Source organism: Rhinolophus hipposideros (genome assembly GCF_964194185.1).
Source record: "Rhinolophus hipposideros genome assembly, chromosome: 13".
Taxonomy (NCBI): Eukaryota; Metazoa; Chordata; class Mammalia; order Chiroptera; family Rhinolophidae; genus Rhinolophus; species Rhinolophus hipposideros.
In genome coordinates this window covers 4015323-4032985 of record NC_138059.1, presented here as the reverse complement: position 1 = coordinate 4032985, position 17663 = coordinate 4015323, and positions in this window count along the sequence as shown.

Sequence of the window (17663 nt, the reverse complement as noted above, 5' to 3'; positions counted from 1 at the left end):
AAAGGCCTTTTGCAGTAAATTTCTTACTTTTGATGCCTAGTTCGAGACCAGGAGACAAGCTCTTGCCTCCTTTACTGGTCCATTCCTAGGAATCAGAGGAACGGATGAGAGGAGTCCTAATATTTACTGAACAACGAATGAGTGCATCAGACATTCTGCACAACAAACTTCAAGCCGCTGTTAAGTTATGTAACTAGAAAATACTTTGAGAGAATTTGTCAAGCTGTTAGAAAGGCTTTGAGAATCTTTTAATTTAAATTTAGAAAATAAATTCAAAGAATTATTTGCAAGTTGCAGTACGATAGCAGTATACAAGTGAAATTGTAAGTCAAAAACACTGATTCTCTTGCCTGCTTTTTAAAATTTTATTGAAGTTATTGAGGTGACTTTGATTAATAAAATTGTATAGGTTTCAAGTATATAATTCTATAATACATCATCTGATATTGCATTGTGTGTTCACCACCCAAGTCAAATCTCCATCTGTCATCTTATATTTTACCCTTTTCTACCTCTCCCCCCGCTCCTCTCTGGTAACCACTATACTATTGTCTGTGTCTATGAGTTTTTGTGGGTTGTTTTTGTCTTGTTCGTTTGTTTTCAGTTTTATATCCCACATGTGAGTGAAATCATATGGTTCTCGACTTTGTCCATTTGACTTATTTCACTTAGCACGATTTTCTCAAGATCCATCCACGTTATCACAAATAGTGGTGTTTTATCTTTTTTATGACAGAGTAGTATTCCATTGTATATGTGCACCATATCTTCTTTAGCCAATCATCTTTTGAAGGACGCTTTGGTTGTTTCCATGTCTTGGCCACCGTGAGTAATGCTGGAATAAACATAGGGGAACATAAATCTTTACAGATGAATGTTTTCAGATTTTTGGGGTAGGTACTCAGAAGAGGGATTGCTGGGTTGTATGGTAATTCTATTCTTAATTTTTTTGAGGAACCTCCCTACTGTTTTCCATGTGTCTGTACCAATTTACATTCCCACCAGCAGGGTATGAGGATTCCTTTTTCTCCACAGCCTCTCCAACATTTAACTTCTTGTCTTGTCGATAGCAATAGCCATTCTGACAGGTGGGAGATGGTATCACATTGTGGTTTTGATTTGCGTTTCCCTAATAGCTAGTGAAGTTGAACATCTTTTCATGTATCTGTTGGCCGTTTGTTTGTCTTCCTGGGAGAAGTGTCTGTTCACGTCTTCTGCCCATTTTATAATTGGCCTGTTTTTTTTTTTGTTGCTGTTGAGATGTATGAGCTTTTTATGTTTTGGATCTTAGGCCCTTATCAGAGGTACTTTTTAAATAAAAAATGAAAAAAATATTCTAGCCAATAACCAATAAAATGAAAAGAACTACTTGAAGTCAATATTAATCCCAAATAAAAGAAAGTAGTGAATACAGAGTTTAAAATTAACAACTGAATGTGGATATATAGACACGTGTAGAAAGTCAACAGAGAGAATGGCAAGCTCTAAGAAAGGAAAACATAAAATGTAGATCTAGAGCTAATTTCCATAATGTTCTTTATTAGCTTGTCTTTTGCTTATTGTGTCTAAACATTTTTAAAGTTTGTTACAACTATGCAGAACCATAGAACCTATTTTTCAAGTGAAAACAACAGTAGCTGCCATTACAAATAATACCTAAATCTCCCCGGCATGCTTTCACATAACAAAGATCTGTTTCTCACTTAGGCAGAGTTTGATGTGGATATATTTGGTTGGGAATATCTCCTCTGTAGCTTTCCTCCAGGTGGTGGTGATCAAGGCCCTTTTCATCCTGTGGCTTTGTTATCTCAGAGTCACTTCCATCCAGGTGTGTAAGGAGGGGAGCGTATAGGCCATGCTGCGGAACAAATTAGGAGGCACCTGAAAGTGGCAAACATCATCTATTACATTTAATGGCCAGAATGGGCCTCACTGTTATACAAGAGGACCAGAAGCTGTGGGCTTTTTGTGTATCTAGGTAGAAAACAAAATAATTTGGTGGACACGAAGCAAAGCCAAAAAAACAAAACAAACAAACAAGAGAAGACTATTATCTGTGTCAAAGCAACATAGATTTTATTCTAATTGTGCTCAGAGAATAGCTACCATGTTCCATGCACCATTTTGTGAATACATATAAAGGAGATACACGTTAGACAAGAGAATATTCCAGGACACCCTGCTTTAGGTGGGCTTGCAGATTTCACTAAAACTCTCTTCTCACCTACTTACTTCTCTCTGCAAATAACTCACTCTGTTTTGCTGTACGGTGGAATGGTTGGTTGTAGCCTGGATCTTGAATCACTCTCTATAATAATTTGAGTAAAATCAGTTTGGATTTCTTGGAGTCATTTTTTACTTAAAGATTTAAAAGCAATATGATTGCTTACTGCATATGTATCTCCAAAACTGCTGAACGTCAACGTATTTTAGAAGTTGAGAACAGTTGAAAAATTGTCTTAAAGCACCGCATTAAATCAAGAGGAAAGTTTCCGCTGCATCTAAAGTTGAGTGTTTCCACCGTCAACATGAGCAGTAGGTTCATTATAAGTTGGAGTCGCTATTTTTCACTGCTTAGGGTTGTTTTTCGGGTTATTTACCATCTTGGAGACCATCACATTAGTGTTGGAATGGACTTCGGGGATATTCTAGCACAACCCTCTCAATACACGGCAAAGGGAAGAGCACTAGCAGAGGTAGACGAAGCCAGGCTTGCAATACAAATCTCCACAAGTCCAGGCTGGAGATAAACCAGACGTTGCTGGAAGTCCAGACACTAAAAACAAATTGCCGAGGAAATGGTGGGAACCAAAATGATGGTGAAGCAAACCTCTTCCCACGGCCGTCGTCCCCTCTATGCTACTCGCATTGGTTACCTTGACATTTTCTGGGCATGTCACATTTTCATCCACTTGCTTTGGTATATGCTCTCTCTACTGCTTATACTCTGAGTTTTGCTGCAGGCATCGGCTCCTTCCCGAGTCCAGCAGTCCCTTGCTTTGTGATGTGTCTGCTCTTTGTACCCTCAGACATTCTATGCTCTCTTTCTCATCCCCTCTCAACCCTCCCACCCAAACACACACACTGGAAAATCACTGCATGTGTTGGTTTCTGTCTATACTTTTTGATCTCATGTTCTATCACAAATGTTATCCCTACATAGTGTAGGATGCAGTCTAGTATATTAATTAAGAGCTAACGATTATGGATTAGAAAGCCCCAGGTTTGAATTCAGTTGTTAATTCAGTTTTAGTTATTGGGTGAGTTTTAAAACACCCTCGAGTTCAGTTTCTTAATGCAAAGCAGAACAAATAATGCCTGGTTCTCACAGTTGTGGAGAGAATGAAGGTAATTAGTCTAAAGCAAGGTCAACAGGTTTTGCAAATAAAACTACAGGACGCCCAGGTAAATTTGTATTTTAGATAAACAATTTTTTTTTTTTTTTAGCGTATGTATTTAGCTTCCTAGGGCTATCATAACTACTAGTCATAACTACAGACAATAGATAACTGTAGTTATTCTTTCAAATTTTTTTCTGTAGATTCTGTTCCAAATGCTCCATAGCTGCATAGATTTTATATACATATAAACTAAAATGAATATAGTGGTATCACACTTTTCTGGCATTTTTATGTTAATATTTTAGAAAACACTTAAATAAAATTTTAATAAAATATGGGTATTCACTGTCCATATCATAAGCACACTATGTTGCAACTTCTGATTGCTAAGTATTAACTATCCTGTTTTAATATGGATAGAAAGTTCTTGCTTTTGAATATCTTGTACTTTAGTGAGAAAATATGTAAATATCTACATTTAAAATACAAACAGGTTTGTTTAATTAATCAATCATTCATCCCCACCTCAATGTAACAAGTAACTGTAACTGCTCATACAAATAATTCAGGCAAATAAGCTAAAATTGGGGAATAAGTTGAGCCATTATGTCTCTTTACAGAATACTTCCTAAATTGCTAATACTGTTATTAAAAATTAAAGAAAGAGAAAGCATAGGTGAGAGGGAGACAGAGAAAAAAATATATTGATGCTCTAGATATTTTTCATAAATCTTAAAAACATTTCTTTTTTAGTTTTTCTCTTTGTATGGGTCTTTGCTGAAAGTGACTAGGGCGTACTATGGTCCTCACGTACCTACCGATTCCACAATTGCTGGTCTCTCTCTGATCAAGAGCTTTCATTCTTGTATTATCATTTTCACAAGGAACTAAAACTTGTAACATTCTTCCCTCGGATCCTGTTAAAAAGGGAACTAATTTACATGTTTTTTTCTGACAAAATAATGCTAACTTTTTTGGTTTTTTCTCTGCTGCCTCTTTATAGACTCATTATTCAGATACCAAAGGATCACCAGGATTCTCTTTACCACTGAAGTTTTAACTTAAAACCTCTCTGTATGGATGTGCATGTTCCATGTCAAAACATTAAAAAGGTCCGTTGACAGTAAGGGCAAAAGGAGTTCAGATACGGTGACACTGATAGATTCGTACAAAATAAATTATCATATTTTTAATAGGATGGGAAAGAAACAAAAATTGAATTCATAAACGTAACAAATCACATTCTGTGATTTAGATAATTGCAATCTTGGAGTATCTTAATCTCAAATAAAATATATTATTTTATTATACGTGTGTGTCTGTGTGTGTGTGTGTGTGTGTGTGTGTAATCACAACAATGAATACATTAATCAATCCCAAAAGTTTTCCTTGCACCTCATTTGTATATCTATAGATTTCTACCATGAAAAAAAAAATACCTCTATGACTGTAGATCAGAACCAAAGCCCCGAGACCCTATCCATAAGTAGTTATGCATTTGAGTGTACTTTGCTGTCTCATGAAGAATCTGTAGGAACAGGATTTGGGGGCTGGCCTAAATAGGCTTCGTATGTGACCTTGACATACAAAGAGCTGCTGCAGACTCCACTGGAATCTTCTCACAACTCTATAACCCTGTGACATGATGGGGACTTCTACCTCTCAAATAAATCACAGATATGACTATTTCTGCTTACAAGACTAGAGTAAAACGTTTTCCTGCTTTTAAGATAGTTGGTATATAACTGCCAATAAGTGTCATTGTCCACTTTAATGCATGTGCTATGTTCTACTCCTCATTCAAGACTCAGATCAGAGACCACCTCCCACAAGGAGCCTTCCTTCACTGTCCACCTTCCCAACCCCTATAAATGGGTGACTGCTTGTTGTGTGTTTCTTCACCGTGTTTACTTCTAACGACTTAAAACACTGTATTGAAATTCCCTGTGTGCTTGTCTGTCTTTGTTATCAGACAGGGGATTTTCCTCAGGGAGCTGTGTCTGATCCATCTTTCTGCCCTCAGTGCTTGGCACAGTGTGATGCCTAGAGTACAAGCTCAGTCAGTGGCTGGTGTTAGGGACAGAGCCGAGTTCCAAAAAATAAACGTTGGTTAAAAAATTCCCCAAATATAAATTTGGAAACAAGTCTGCTGAGACCAGAAAAAGAATATTTTCAGATTCCTCAAAGAATATTCCTGTAGTATCTTTTATATACTTTTACTAATATTTCTAATCTTCTTAATTTTTAATATCACCAAAACCTAAATTAGATCAGTTCTTACCTTTTTCCCTGAATAATAAAATTTTCTAATGGCTTGTCATTGCTTGAATAATATCCAATTTTTAAAACATAATGCTGAGATAATTGACTGACTAAATGAAAATGATAGTATCGTCTTTTAGATTAATATGTAGAAAGTAACTGTCAGTGACAATAGTACAAAGGACAGGAGGGAAAAATGGGAGTTATTTTTTTTTTAATGTCTTATACTAAACATGAAATCATATATTACTTGAGTGTGTGTGTATGTGTATATGTTATACATATACATATACATACACATATATACATATGTATGTGTGTATGTATATGTATATGAACATATATGCATATATATAATGCATGTATATAATACACAGACCTATACACACATTCATAGAGTAAAAATATTTTTAAAAAGAAGTATAAGTAATAAACTAATAGTGGATAACATGGAATCTTATATGAGCCATAATTTAAAACCTGGCAGAAGAAAAAGTAAATAAAAAAAAATCAAATATTTAAAAATCAAAAAACACACTTCCAAGGAACATGATGGGACAAAGATGGAGTGATTAAGGAAATTAGAATATATTTTGAATTTCAAGAAAACAAAAGTGCAACATATCAAAGTTTATAGTGTGTACTTAATGTACTGTGTAAAGGAGTTTCAAAACATTAAATTCTTACATTAGGAATGAAATGAATTATCGAATCAATAATCTAGTTTCAACCTTAAGAAACAAAATGAAGGATGCATTAAACCCAAAGCAAGCAGAAGAAAGAAAAAAATAAAGATGAAAACAAAAATCCATAAAATTTAAAAAAGAAAAACAATAGAGAAAATTGGTGAAATCAGTTGTTTTTGGAAAAGATCACATAGATAACCCATTAGCCAGACTAAGAAAAATAGAGATAAGACCCAAATTACCAATCTCAGGAATAAACGAGAGAATGATATTAAAGAACTCACAGACATTAAGAGTCTAGTAGAGAAATATTATGGAAATATTATGCACATAATTTGGCACCTTATAAAATGGATTCATTTCTTGAAAGACAGATACTGCCAAATCTCACTAAAGAAGAACTAAATGATATGACTAGTGTTATATTTACTAATCGTACTGAATTTGTAGTTGAAAACTTTCCAACAATGAAACCTTTCTTATAATGAGAGGTCCAGTGCTCGCTTCGGCAGCACATATACTAAAATTGCAGAGGTCCAGGTGGCTTTGCTGGCAAATTTTACTGTTCAGTTGTTGGTTCACAAACTCAGGAGCTTCCTGGGTAAAATCTGAAACTGGCTCCTGTATAGGGAGGGCCAGGAGAGAAGGAAGAGAGAGGCTCTCCGCTCCAGATAGATTGTGGCTGGTTTAATAAGCAAGGGAAATTACACTCAAGGCTTGTCTGGGGGGGCTGCAAGATGAGTAGATCTTAGCACCCGCCCACCAGAACCTTCAAAGTGTATTCAGGGGCCTTAGTGGGGCTCAGTCACATGTTTAGTCCAGATGGTCTCACGGCCACATCATTCTCTCAGGGTTTCATCCTTAAAAATGGCTCCCACCAAGGGAATGGTGGGCAGGGTTTACAATCCAAGGACAGAGAGGGGTGGGAAGGTTCTGATTGCCTGGAGCCTGCTCGCGGATCAACCAGCTATCAACTTCTCCAACAACGTTTAAGGAAGAAACAACACCAATTCTACAAAAAAATAGGCAAAGTAGTCCAAAGTGTCAAACATTTTAAAGCGTTCACTGTCCCTCCATAACAATTAGAGCATGGGTGGTCATCCCAAAGCATTGTCTTGTAAGCAGGACCACCATCTGCCAACATTTTGCAGGCCTCCTTTTTGATTGTGCATTTACAAATATATTGGTAAATTTTGACAAATCTGACTTTAATTCCATTGGTGGATCTATTGGAGTCTGGCCAATGCCGTCAGGATGATCCACTATGCAAGGAATTATTTGGTAGTGCAACACACTCAACTCCAAATACATAGCTATTCTGTTGGTGTCTTAATTTACCAGAGACATTGCTTTTACCACACAGCCTGCTTCACCAAAATCGTTTTTATATTACCACAAAAACAAATAATCTCTATTTTCCTTTATAAAATACTGGACTGAATCTGCAGAGCACTTATATTAATGTTCAATTTTAACATAATGAAATTCCAAAAAATCTACTTTGACTCCATGAGTTTGATTTAAAAAAAAACAAAAACGAACCGGTATTGGAATTAACAGATATCATATTTGAGGCATCTAATGACACCAAGGTAAAACTGTAACTGTCTGCAAAGGCTCCTCTACTGATGGAGACAACACATTAACAATTGTTATTATTTTTTCTTTACTTTTCATTCTACACTGAGAAACTCGGAATAGAAAAACAAACAACTTAGAGCAATAGGCCTTTAATTCACATTAAAAGCCCCGCTCCACACTAGGATGAGTAAAAACAACCATATAAGTGACCTTACCATCTTCAGGCACATACTTTTAAAAATCACTTTCGATGTTTAAGTAGAAACTGAGGCAGATTGATGCTTTTTGGTTTCCATGTGGTCAGTAATATTGCTGTTGACCCCTATGGTGGAATGTAATACCATCAAATATCTTGTGAAAGTTTCGTATTCATCATCAATGGCATTGAGAAACAGGAATATGACGCTTAGGCTTTTTGTTAAACTTTTATCTCATTGCTTCTGAAATGGTTTATTTAAATTAAAGCATTACCAAACAGAATAGTTATGGATACAATAAATGGCAAAACCACTGTTCGGACAATTTTCCATTCCAGGGATTAGCAAATGTTTCCTGTAAAGGGTCAAAATGCTAGGATTTGCAAGCCCTATGATCTTGGTCACAAGTACCACACTCTGCCATTGTAGCACAAAAGCGCCATAAACTATATATAAATGTTGTGTGAGGGTACAAACTTGCAATAGCAGGTAAATAAGTTCCCGAGATCTGCACGGCATCGTGCTTATAGCCGATGACACTGCAGAATAAACTTCAAAATGGCTAAGAGACTAGATCTAGATTATCCTCACCACAAAAAGAAATAATGGTCTTGTGATGTGGTAGAGGCATTAGCTACCGCGGTGGAGGTCGTCATATTGTGATGTATAAATGTATCACTCCAACACCTCGCACAGCTTCAACTTGCACAGTGTCATTTGTCAATTACATCTCCATTAAAAAATTTAAAAGAGTGAATATGGATGTGCTCTGGTATAACTTTATTTACGGGCACTGAAGTGTGATTCTATGTAATTATCGCATGTCATGAAATGTTCTTTGGATTTTTTTGCAAGCATTTGAAAAGGTAAAGACCATTCGTTTGCAGGTGGTGCCAACAGTTACAGCAGGCCAGACTTGGCCCACGGTGGTCATTTGTAACCCCTTTTCTCTACACTCTCTAGAGAATACTTTTTCCGGCTGGAATGCCCTGGGGAAACCCGATGTGTGGTCACAATAGTTAAATGCCAAAGGGGACAGTATTACACAAGAAGAATATTGGGAGGGAGCAAACATTTTTGGAATTCTGGAGCAATGAATTATGGCAGAGGGTCAGAAGTGACCCTGAAGGACATCAGGAGACCATAGGAGGATATTGATATAAACCAGATATTCTCAAGTTGGGCGGGGCAGGAAGAGATTCCTCCCAACAGATTGGTAGGCTGGGGATGTGGACAAGGGAGAGGTGGGGCGGGAGAGAGGGAAGGGGGCCCCCTGGGGTCTGCCCAGTGGTTGCTGCTGCAAAGGTAGTGGCGTATTTGATATCTTTGTGTCTCAGAAAAACCAAGATGGTTTTCCCCTCATATTCCAGCCAGTGCACATATACAGACGTCTATTTCTCTGGGAAGTTTTTCTAGCTCATTCCATGGATTTTATTACTCCTTCTCCTGATTTACTTCTCCACCCTCTATATAATTGTTATAGCAGGTCTTACGGGTTATTGTACTCATTTATTTCCCATCAGTCCCTCCATCTAGACTGCGCTCCTTAAAGCTATTGGCAAACCTTCATCTCTAACTCCCGGACATTGGGCAGCGCTTGACACTGAGTTAAGAACTCCATAGATACCTGTTGGGCAAATCCTAATTATAAATAGATATGATTTTGCATTCTGCCTTTGTCAATCACCCTTTTGTTATAAGCATTTCGTTTTGCTTTATAGTCTTCATAATTACAATTTTAATGGCTGCATAAAAGTCCATCAGGTTCTTGTGTTATAATTTACTGTACTATTTTCTCTTTGTATATTGACATTATCTCCACAGTTTTCTTATTCATTAAGTATTTAATTAGTTATTAGTTTGTCTTTTTTTGAATTTTGAAGGCCTGATGGCATGATTTGGATCGCTCATGTCTCTTAAAGACATCTTTATAGCAGATATTGACCACTTTTCCATAAACACATTGTCTTGTCAATCAAAAAATATTTAATATTATAAGTAAGAATATGTGTATGTAAACAAAGACTATAAAATATGTACAAATAAATATACAATGATATGTAAATGTATAACATATAAATAGCAGATAGTGATATTTTTATTGAGATATAATTGCCATGTAGAGAATATTTAACTATAACATGAATGTGAGGTGTTTACCATTTAAATTGGGGGTAAAATGGTAAAATAAGACCTTACATTCAAATTGAACAAGTCTGAAGCAAAGGGTTCAGTCTGGCAGACCTCTGCTAAGAAACACTTAGTGTCAGAGACGGGAAAGTGCCAGTAAGCTTTGGTTATCAATGCCTTTGACCTTCGCAAGTCCACGTCATTGTGAACCTTTTCAAACTAATGATAATCAGTGGCCAGCTCTTCGGCCTTAGTCAAGCCATTCAATCTCTCAATCTCAGTGGACTTACTTATGAAATAGTAACAAGTATACCTATTTGTCTTATCTCACAGTGTTGTTTTGAGAAACAAATAGAATACTATGGGTCAGAGTCCTTTGCAGATAACCTGGCATACTACCCGAAAATTGTCAAAGCATGGGGATGTACTGGGCCCGAGAGTCGTCCCGTGGGCAACTGGCTTTCTGTGTATCCACCTTTGGTTCTCCTGAGGAGGATTTCAGAGATTGGATTCACTGTACCCATTACACGCGTGAGAGCCATCCAGGCGCACCAGTTAACCAAGGCCAGGCTGGACACTGACAGGAGGAAAAGCCTGTGGTTACTGACTGAGATACCCATGGCAGCTCCACGTCTGCCCATCAGGAAGGCTGCCAGTGGCAGGGTCCCCTCCTGGGCTCCATCTGGGTGCTGCAGCTGTCCCTGAGCTGGGGACCTTTTGTTCTTATTACACAGCTGTCAAGGGTGCTGACAGGCAGTGTCGCCTGAGTGAAACAGACTGATTTCAGAACTTCCCACAAAGATTTGTTAGTTGGTCGGCAACCATTTTATCTCATTACGAATGGCATAGGCCACTGAGGGTCTTCTTTCAATGTGTCACACTCTTAAAGTCATTTTGTGTTCTTCTCTGCACAGTCCATTGGCACAAGAATGATCAGGCCTGAGTCCCGTGTTCTGTTCCTAGAGAAATGAATCACATGAGACTGATTGGAGAGTCCTGCAATGAGTTATCTGGCGACATAAGGAAGCAAAAAGCCTAGTATATCAGGATTGTTCTGCAAATACAAAATGATGGAAAATAGGCGATATTTATGGCCAAAGAGATATGAGTAAAACAGTACAGATTTATAGTGGTAGAAGGACTTTATTTATTTGCTATTGTCTAATAAATAATATTTTTTGACAAATATTTTCCACTGACTATCAAGGCAAGTATGCAGCTTCCTGTCTGTGTTGGTGAATAGCAAAAAGAAGGGATATGCTCACTGCTCCTTTAAAGGCACACAGAAATCTTTCTCACACACACACACATACACACACACACACACATGCGTGTGCACACTTGCATTAACATGTACAGTAAATGCAAATATGAATGACTTTTGAAGGAGTCATGACCCCCCCACCCCCGTCAAGTTTAGAAAAAAACGCATTTAAAAAGTCTAAACAAGAAAAGTAAACTATCTTGGCTAACTCAAAATTTACATTCCAGTTCTAGGAGCAGTATCTAGCACTACATACGATTCTGTTTTGTTTTCCTCCTTGTTTTCCTTGTCTTCCTATGGAGGCAGTCATTCTCGTTTGTTCTAAGAGCCTGAGATGAGGCATACTGTATTCAAGAGTCCCAGAGTTCTTGTGCTTATTGTAAATTCCAAAAATGACTTTAAAAAAATCAGAGACTGTAAGATATGCGTAAGGCCTGTAGTCGGAGTAGAAGGCAGGTATTCCCAGGGCTGGGCAGGGCTGGGAATTAGCGCTACTGGTGTTTGTGTGCCTGTATGGTGGACGCGGGTATCAGGGCTTGTAGGTGAGGGGATCAGGCTCCTCTCAATTATTTCAGACTTCACTTGAAGATATAGTCAAGAATGTCTACCTCTTAACACATCCAGCCTTCACTCCACTGTCCAAGTGACTGATGTGTTTCCTGGGTCCCCAAATAGAATCAGGATACAAACTGTGGTTGGGCATTAGACTTGGGAACTCCTATTATAGTCTTCTATATGGAAAAAATAGTGATCTAAGGCCATGGGTACTCAGGAATGTCCAGGAATAGACAACTGACTACAGCAGCTCAGGCAAAATCAGCTGCATCCAACTTCCTCCTCTTCCGTCTGTTGCTATGATTTCTTTTGGGTCGGCTTCATGTTAAGGCATGCTAAGCTTCTTGAAGCAGACTTAAAAGATTAATTTGGTTAAAAAATAAAAATAGATACAGGAGAAGAGAGAGAGAGAGAGAGAGAGAGAGAGAGAGAGAGAGAGAGAGAGAAGAGGGGAGGAAGGGAAAGGGAAGGGAAGGAATAGTAGAAGAGAGAAAAGAGAGAAGCAGAGACCAGAATAAAGTCATGCCATGTATGGAAAATTCTCTGTTAGTGCCAATATATTGTGTAATACATGCGCAGTAAATATAGGTTTAGCTGAATTTAAATTCAGTGAATGCCTGCCTATTCAGGGATCAAAATAACATCCTTCATAGTCTCGCTCCTTTTCCATTGCAGATATAATAAATAATATAAGAAATAATAAGAGGTGGCCACTGGACATCCAAAATCAACCAAGACAGACGCCCTGTGAATACAACCACTGTATCTTTTAGCTCCTGCTGTACGACACAATTAGGGTCACTCCCGTTCCTTTCTTCATCAGTTTATCTCCCAGTTATTCTCTGCTGAACATTTTTAAGTGGAGTAGAATAATGATCATCCGCTTTGGAACCATATATTCCTGGTTTTAATTCTGGGTCACCTATTTCCTGTTTTTGTGACTTGAAAGAAATTACTAACTCTTCTGAGCAGATCTCTTTAGTCAGTGCAATGAGGGTAATGTGTGCTTCGTCAGTTCCTGGGGAGGCCTGATTTTGAGAGTGTGGTGTAGCGACTTACATATACGTAGTAGTTCCTGTAGAAATGGATGTCATGTGTAAATCTAAATGACAAGGAGGCATCACGCCTGTCTCTCTAATTTTCTCCCTTACTTTGACTCAATTAATTTGCATGAGCTCATATGCTACATTCCAAAAGGTTGATTAAGAATTTTTAAGTGTCTATACCTTCCTTTAACATTTGCCAAACAATTTGTTAATGACACCCATTTTAAATGAGCCTGCATTTCATGAATTGTAATCCAATTAAGAATGATGCAGCATACGGTTGATAAAAACATTTTCTTTGGTGGGAATTAAATTCTGATTTTAATGATGAGACACGTTGAGAGGAGCTGATTTCTGATCCCCATCCCTCTGCTTGTCGCCACGTGCTCATTTTTCAATTCCAATCAAGTTGATTTCTCACAGAGTGGGAGGCTTTTAAGGACAGTGGTCATGAGAAGAGGTCCGGGAAGTTAACCTTCCTGCCTTCAAATTCCAACACTGATAATTCATATTCCTGGTTAATGGTAAACACTTCAAATGTGCCAGGCCCTGTTCTAAGGGCTCCGTATTTATTCACTCCTGTCTCAATCAGAAGAGCTCTACGAGGTACTTATGACATTTTCCTCATGTTATGTGTCAGGAATGGGACACACAGGAAACTTTATAACCTGCCTGGGAATTGCACAGCTAGTGTGTGGTGAAGCTGGAATCAAAATATAGGTGACTGCAATTTTCTTAGGATCCTCACATTTCCAAGGGCCCAGGTAGTAGTAGGTGAGTATATCCGTACTTCTTGGCCTCCATTTTCTCCAGTGAGGAGGTTGGACTCGGTCATCTCTAAGACTCAGTCCACTCTAATTCTGTGATTCCATCCTTTATCCTGTTGTCCTTCTTGGCCCTCCCACCCCAACCCCTGTCTTCTCCTCCCGTGCAGTCATGTTTGCCATCATGGCTTCTGGTCCCCTTGGGCTCAGACTCCTGTGACAATGTGACTGTGATGCCGTGACTTCTCCTGTTCATTGCTCATCCCTCACCTTGAGAGGAAATCCACTGCAGTCAAGGGGATAATTAGCTGAAGATTACGGCTGATCTGTTCATTGGGAAGTGCCGTAGGCCCTATTACAAGGATCTGAGGAATGCAATCCCAGTATCTTTAATCAAGGGTTCAGTGGTGCTGCTAGCTAGAGGGCAGCCATTGGGTATATTTTCCCGGTGAAAATACTCCTGCCCTCCACCCCGATGTTTGAGGAATGAAGCTCCACACGCAAACTCCTGAGCACGCAGCCCACTGCAGGTGCCTGTATGTTCACGTGTCATACCTGCCGCTAGGCCGTCAGTGTTGTAAGGGCAGGTACTTGGTGTAGTGTATCCTCGAGTGCCCAGAATCTGGCTCACTGACTCACACGTGGTAAGAACCCAAGAAATACAGGAACTGCCGTAAGCTTCAGTTTTTGCATTTTGTACAAGGAGGATAACAATAGCTATTGCACTGCATTATTAGATGTATTAATATTTCAAAGAACATACTGTACTTGGCTGTGGCCATCATTTAAGAAGAAGGCAGCAAACGAAAGTGCTCTTCATTTTGTGAATAAATTGTTATGATTGTGGATGATCAATGATGAGTGATTGAATAAATGAATCAATGGATTACTGAATGAAAGACCGGATAAATTAATTAGGGATGACCTATAAGGTCCACCTATCCGGTTTCTATAGCTATTAATTATAGCTGATTATCTGTTTGCTTCTTAATAAAACTTGTCACTCATTCTCAGTTTAGTTCTGATGTCAATAATACATTACTTCTTTCATTTTTGTGCCACCTCAAGGGAGCATCATGTATAGTTTTGTTTTATTTTGTTGCCTCAAGGTTGTTGCTAATTCACATTTCTCGGTAAAACATGTATTTATGGAGACACTACTATATGTAGGCATGTGCTCAGTTGTTTTACATTTGTTTACTGATATAGAGGAAGCTAGTACTCTGATTACCGTGCATTTGTTGCTTTCACCTTTATTTCAACCTCCTTATAGTTACAGAAGTTAAAAACTTAAAAATGGCATTTCACTGACTGCCTTTAACTTGGGTTCTGCATGTAAAATTATTTCTACCAACAAAGTACACTGTTGTGGTATTTGGTGAGAAGAGCAGAGCAAACACCACACTTCAATATCATTTCATTTTCCTTTCCTGATACCACAGAAATCACAGAAATGTGGGGTTTTCTGTGGCCTCACTCCAGTGTTTATTCTCTGCCTTCCTGGCTGTTGGAGGGCGGAGGGGGTGGGGCAGTGTGGAGGCTCCAGGGGCTTCTTAACACTGGACAGAAGCAATAGGCACAAGCCCAGACGTGGCCTCCGAGAGTGCCCCCGATGGGTCACTTTTGCATTGGCATGGGAGTCAGGCCACATGTCAACACAATCTGATTTTTTAAAATTCTCCTACAAAGCACAGGACGGCCCGTCTGACGAAGAATTCTTTGAACCAAAATATCAATAGTGCTGAGTTTAAGAAACCTTTTGCTAGAGGATGATTGTGGTTGTTTTGATCTAATCCGTATTGAACTGTTATTGAAATAGTTTTTCTTTTTTTTTATGTTTCTAATGATCCCTAATAGAAATAATGTTAAAATGCAGTTTGACAATCTTCATTCCAAAAAATGTTGATGTGATGGAGGATTGGGGGAAGGGCGGGTGTTTCTTCTGTTGGAGCCTAGGTATCTGCATAGTAAAACAAAAATATATAACCCACCCCAAATGATTCTGGTATAAATAGTCAATGAATCTTACTTTGAGAAATAACCCAGGAAGAAATATAGTCTGAATAAGACTATATGTAGTGTAATTTTCTCATATATCCTAATTATTTATGTATCTATCTCCCTGGCTGAAATGCTAAATCGACCATTTTATATTTATGAAGAACTTCTCAATTTCCAGATACCACAGAGTCGCTAGAAATATGGTAGCAAGGAACTTGGAGAACTCCTCAGCCCCCCAATGCTCAGAGATGATCAAACCATCTAGAAGGTAATAGTACATGCTAACATGGATATGATGGATTTGACTGCATTTTTCTGCCTCACGTGGGTCTCTGGAACTGCCCTCTGTACACAAGACTGCTCTTTGTCAGCGTCTTACTATGTCCTTAGCATGCCCAGCGTGTACGATATGTATGTATATTATGCATACTCTGATAGACATCGGACGTGTGTACTTGGGCACATAGGCAGAGCAACATTATTTCCTATTAGGTCTTGTTAGGGCAAAGCATTCACATGCTTCCTCTAGAACCATCCCCACCCATTAAAGACTTCACACATTCAAAGTATCATAAATGCCACCAGCAATACATTCCGTACCATTCTAATTCCAGGGGCTGCATTAATCTTTCATCCAGGTGAAAACCAGCACTAACTTAAACATTCCCTTCTTGGTAGGCACTTTTGTCTTTTTGATCTTTAATAAAAGAGTTAAGAAAATAATAAATGTTTTTAATACGTTGTTCTTTCCCCTTTTAGTAATTTTTTCTCCTTTAGAATACAATCCCATTAAATTTATCAGCTCCACATCTGACCTATAATGATTTAAAAATAAATTACTTACCATAGTCTCGGCCGTCCAACTTAACCATGACCCTGTGGTGGAGAAAGAACTACATTAATCTCAAAATTTCACGATTCTATTGCAAATCTTCTCCACAGCCTCTTGTCTTCCTGTTAGCCTTGTTCCCTGGCAACAAATCTCAGTGTAGGAGATATTGGAAGTCAGAGCATCTTTTTCCAAACACAACAGTTGGATTCAGTGAAGTTAAAGTCTCTCATTCCTAAGAAAATGTCTCATGAACTTTTCCATTCATTCTTTGTCATAAATAGTTATAGAAAATTAGTGGATAGCTATTGTATGCTTTCAATGTAGTTACTAATTTTTCTCCAATTTGCTCTATTAAAATGATCTATTTGTGATCTATCTAGATTAGATCTTGTTATCTTGAGATAATAAACTCGTGGCATATAGAACCATGTTTAGATCAGATTGGTTGCTCGGGTTCATGCTAAGGGCAGAGGGTGGCTGGTATGGACAGATGCATTTAGCACATCTGGAATGAATGCATGGGTAGGTTACAAGTTCCCCACTGTGCAAGTTACTGAAAGTTCAAGGATGCCAAAGCCATGCTTTAAATAAGGAGAGAGAGAGAGAGAGAGAGAGAGAGAGAGAGAGAGAGAGAGAGAGAGAGAGAGGTGGGGGGAGAAAGCTTTAGTTCCCAGTGAGTGAAAAGTAAGTGTTGCTGAGTGTGGGGACAGAACCCCAGAAAGCATTTCCAGGCTCTCGGCCTCACATAGAAAGGTGCTTGCTCGGGTAGTAAATGGCCATCAACTGTGATCAGATGGCCATCAGCTGTGGCTAGTTGGCAGTCAGCTGTAACCCGTAAGCCATTGGCCACTAATATAACTGCTGTGGCTACACTAGCAGGAAAAAATGGGGGCTAGTAAGAAGATGGTGGCTGGCAAGCGCGGACTGCTGTTAGGACGGTGGGTTACAGATTATGTAGATCCTGTTTCCTGTGTCTCCAGCCCAGCCGCCAGGGAGAATATATT